The sequence below is a fragment of the Tupaia chinensis genome, unplaced genomic scaffold, assembly GCF_000334495.1.
Source record: "Tupaia chinensis unplaced genomic scaffold, TupChi_1.0 Scaffold000217_1, whole genome shotgun sequence".
In the NCBI taxonomy this organism is placed as follows: domain Eukaryota; kingdom Metazoa; phylum Chordata; class Mammalia; order Scandentia; family Tupaiidae; genus Tupaia; species Tupaia belangeri.
Window position 1 is genome coordinate 6,495,099 of NW_006159692.1, and position 5,378 is coordinate 6,500,476.

Consider the following 5,378-nt stretch of genomic DNA (forward strand, 5'->3'; position numbering starts at 1 on the left):
TCCGTACCTGGTTTATTTAACTTAACATAATGTCCTTCAGGTAACTCATGTTATCACGGCTGGCAGGATTTTTATTCATTTTTATGGTTGACTAGTATGCCACCGTGTGTGTGTGCAGGTGTATTTCTTTATTGATTCATCTTTATAAACACCTAGGTTGCTTCCATATCTTGGCTATTGTGACTTACGCTGCAGTAAACATAAAAGTGAAGATATCTCTTTTGCATACTGATTTGATTTCCATATATATATATATATCCAATAGTGGGGTTAATGGATAGTACAGTGGTTATGTTTTTCATTTTGTGAGGAACCACCATATTATTTTTTATAATAGCTATGTTATTTTACATTTTCACTAAAAGGATTCCTTCTCCATATTCTTACAAACACTTAGGTTTTGTCTTTTCAATGATAGCTAGTCCAAATAGACTGAGGTAATATCTCATTGAGATTTTGATGTGTTTCTCTGAAAACTAGTGATGTTCAGCCTTTTTTATACCTGTTGGCCATGTGTATACCTTCTTCTGAGAAATGTTTATTACTAAGGTCCATTTTGTTAATTACTTTTAATTGCCAGAGGGAGTGTGCACTCACAAGAGAGAGAGAGAGAAGGAAGGAGGGAGGAGAAAAGACCCTCTAGTGGACATGGTCACACCACAATCTCTTCTCTATTTCTCCATTCTATCAGGATTTGAGGCAAGCATGGGAATGCATCTGGTGTATTTTTCAACCAGACAGGATTTGAACTACAATAAGCCATCTAAGATCCAACTCTCTTAATCACTAGGCTTCAGGGCCAGCCCCCTATTTGTTTCATTTTTAATTGTGTTATTATTAATATTATTAAATCTTTTTCTATTGACATCTTTAAGTTCCTTATGCAGTCCAAATATTAATCTCTTGTCAGTTGTGTAGTTTGCAAATATTTTTTATTGTCCCATAGCCTGTCTCCTCACTTGTTGTGCAAAGTCTGATGAAATTTAATTTGTCTATTTTTTCTTTTGTCACCTGTGCTTTTTTTTTTCTACCTTTTTTTTTTTTGGAGAGGTTTTTGCTATAGGGCACATGCGCTCGCCAGAAAGACAGAGAGAGACAGAGAGACAGAAAGCAAAAAATCACCCCCCAGGGGGGATGGCCACACCAAAATCCCTTTTCCTCCATTCTCCTTTCGGGATCTTGGGCATGCACACACATGGGCATGAGTTTAAGCCATCAGGTCCGGGACTCGAACTGCGGTCGACTACATAGGAGTCCAGTGACATAGCCATTATGCCAACTGCTGGTCCCACCTGTGCTTTTGAAGTCTTACTCGAAAATATTCTTGCCCCACCCAAAGTCATGAAGCATTTTCCTTACATTTTTTCTCAATACCATTTATAGAAGAGACTATCTCAAGTGTATGTTCTTGGTACCTTTGTTAAAAATCACCTGGTCCAGCAAATGGCATAATGCTTTAGGTGCTGGACTCCCACATGGCTGACCATGGTTCAAGTCCTTGAGTGGTTGGCTTGATAGTCACACTGGGCACTTGTGCATATGTGCCCTGAATTCCAAGAGGAGATGGAGGAGAAGGGATTATGGTTTGGCCATCCCTGCAGGGGATAATTTCTTACTTTCTCTCTATCTCTCTCTGTGTTTCTGATAAGTACACACTCCATATAGAAAAAATTCTATTTTTATAGCAATGTCATGGTGTTTGGGTTACTGTAGCTTTGTAGTATATTTTGAATTCAGGTGGTATGATGCCTTCAGTTTTGTTGTTTTTGTTAAATATTGTCTTGGCTATTTAAGGTCTTCTGTGGTTCCATATAAATTTTAGCTTTTTTTTTTTGGTGTTTATGTGAAGAATGTCAATGATATTTTGATAGGGATTTGAGTCATATGAACACTTTAACAATACTAATTATTCTAATTGATGAACCCAAAATATTTTAAATGATTTTTGTCTTTGATTTCTTTTATGAATGTTTGATTGTTTTCATGATAGAAATCTTTCTCCTTCTTGGCTAAATTTATTCCTAAATATTTCATTTTGGGAGTATGGTTTTCATACATAAACTTGTTTCATGATTTCTTTTTCAGATATTTCACTACAGCATTCCAAAATTGTACTAATTTTTTTATGCTGATTTTGTATTCTGTGACTTTACTGAATTAATTTATTAGTTCTAATAGTTTCATATGGAATGTCCACACACTTCTGATATGTAGGAACATATGATCTGCAAACAGACAATTTGACTTCCTCCTTTCCAATTTGGATGCCTTTTATTTCTCTGTCTCACCTAATTGCTCTGGTTAAGATATCCAATACTATATTGAATAGAATTGGTGAGTGGAGATCCTTCTTTCAGATTTTAGAAGAAAAATCTTTCATCTTTTCTCCACTAGTATGTTATTAGCTTGGGTTTGTCATGTATGACCTTTAATATGTTGCAGGATTTTTTAAAATCATAGAGCAATGTTGAACTTTTTCTTAATTTTTTTCTTATGTTTATAAAGCAGTTTTTGTCTTTTCTGCTTATGTGAATTATCACATTTATTAATTATTAATTACATAAACAACGTTATTAATTTGTGCACATTGCATCATTCTTGCACCCTTGGGATGAATTCCTCCTGATCACAGTGTATTATCTTTTTAGTATGTTCTTAAATTTGGTTTGCTAGCATTTTTGGGAAGATTCTTGTATCTATACTTTTAAGGATTCTTGGCACCCGCAGATGGCATAATGATTACTTCACAGTACTCCCACATAAGCAACTGCAATTTGAGTCCCAGACCCAGTGGCTTAAAATTCATGCTGGGTATGTATGTGTGAGCGGCCACAATCTGAGAGGAGAATGGAGGAGAAGGAATTGCGGTGTGGACTTCCTCCCAGGGAGTGTTTTCTTGCTTTCTGTCTCTCTGTCTCTTCAGCATGCGCATGTGCCCTATAGCGAAAATCTCTTAAAAAAAAAAAAAAAAAAACAGGAATACTGGCCTGGAGACAGCAAATGGTGTGGTGGTTAACATGCTGGATCTCAAATAGCAGACTCTGTGGTTTGAGTCGCAAACTTGGAAACTTGAAAAACACACTAAGCATTTGTATGTGCATGCCCAAAATCCTGACAGAAGAAAAGGGGAAAAAGGACTATAGAGTGGTCATCACCCCAAGAGGATGTTTTCTACTTTTCTTCTTTCTTCATCTCTCTCTGCCTTTCTTTTTTTTTAAAGAATTTTTTAAAACTTTATTTATTTATTTATCTTTATTTGACCAGAGAGGGACAGATCGAGAGAGCGAGAAAGGATAAAAAGAGAGAGAGAGAGAGAAAGCAAGCTTCCAGGTCTGGGTCTCGAACCATAATTGGCCATGTGGAAGTCCAGCACCTTCAACCAGCACGCCCCCTGCTGGCCCCTCTGCCTTTCTTTTGTAAGCATGCCTGCCCTATGGCAAAAACCTTTAAAAAAGAATATTGGCCTGTAATTTTCTTTTGTTGTGCCCTTGTCTGGGTTTGGTGCCAGGGTAATGTGGGCTTGTAGAGTAAGTTTGACAGTATCCCCTCCTTTTGCTATTTGTTCTTTTTTACGTTTGGTAGAATTCTGCAGTGAAACCATCAGGTTTTTCTTTGCTTTGAAACTTTTTATTATTCATTCAATTTCTTCAGTATTGATCTGTTCAGAGTTCCTATTACTTCAAAATTCAGTCTTGGTAGGTTGTATGTGTCTATGAATTTATTCACTTCATCTAGTTTACCCAATTTGTTGGCATATAATTCTTCACCATAGTCTTTTATATGTTTGTGGTATCAGTCTTTACATCTTTTTAATTTTTATTTATTTTAATCCTCTCTCCTTTTTACTTAGACTAACTAGAAATTTGTCAGTTTTGTTTATCCTTTTTATAAAAATTAATTCTTCATTTTGTTTATCTTTTTTATTGTTTTTCTGGTCTCTATTTCATTTCTTTCTGCTCTGATATTTTGTATTTCCTTCATTCTACTAATTTTGGATTGAACTTATTGTTGTTTTCTAGCTTTTTGAAGTGTGTTAATATGCTGTTTAACTGAGATATTTCCTACTCTTTGGTGTAGACATTGATTGCTATGAACTTCCTATTTTTTTTGTATTTCACAGATTTGTGCTATACTGGGATTTAATTTTTTTTTTTTTCCTCACTGGAGAGAGACAGAGAGAGTGAAAGGGATTTTGGGCACACACACACATGTGCCTGAAGCAATTTTCAAGCCACCAGAAGCATGGTCAGCTATGTGGGAGTCCAGTGCCTTTCTTCTACACCATTTGCTGGCCCAGTCCTGCCATTTTGTTTATTGTTTTTTAGTTGTTTTATAAGGTTTTTCCTCCCTTCTTTCTTTCTTGTTGTTTACATTTGTAGTTGGGTGGTTTTCTATAATACCAAACTTTGATTTCTTTCCATGTCTTGTTTGTGTACCTGCTATAGTTTTTTTCCATGTGGTTGCTATGGGATTGGCATAAATAACTTCGTCATATGAGAGACTATTTTAGATTGTAAATACTCTAGACTTTTATTCTTCCTCTCACTATTTCAAACTTTGTTTTCTAATTTACATATTATTATACTGTGTGTTCCTTTTCAATTTCTTGTAGCTACAGCTATTTTTAACCATTTTGGTTTTTTTCTTTAAGAAATATTTTTGCTATATGATGCATGTGCTCGCCGCAGAGACAGAGAGAGACAGAGAGACAGAAAGCAAGAAATCATCCCCCTCAGGAAGGATGGCCATGCCACAATCCCTTCTCCTTGTCTCCTCTTGGGATTTGGGGCATGCATGCACATGTGCCTGGAGTGAGTTTTTAAGCCACCAGGTCCAGGACTCAAACAGTGGTTGTATACGTGGAAGTCCAGCAACATTATGCCATCTGCTAGTCCCAACCATTTTGACTTTTAATCTGTATATTAAACACTTGAAAGAGTTATATAGTACCACTGAAGCACTGGATTTAATTACAAATTTACCACTACCAGTGAGTTTTATACTTTCATATGTTTTCACGGTAATGATTATCATCCTTTTGCTTCCACTTAAAGCACTCTTTTAAACATTTCTTCTCAGGTCAGTTTAGTGTGAGGAATTCCCTTAGCTTTTGCTTGCCTGATAAGACCTTATTTTTATCTCATATCTGAAAAAAAAAGCTTTGTTGTGTGTAGTAAAAAGAGACTTAAAGGGGCCATCAGGTGGTGTGGTGGTTAAAGCACTCGACTCCCACACGGCCAACTGTGGTTTAAGTGCCATACCTGGAGGCTTGAAAAATAACACCAGGCACATGTGCAAATGTTGCCCAAAATCCCAAGAGGAGAGTGGAAGAGAAGGGATAGCGGCATGGCTCTCTCCTCAAGCACAATGGGCGGGCG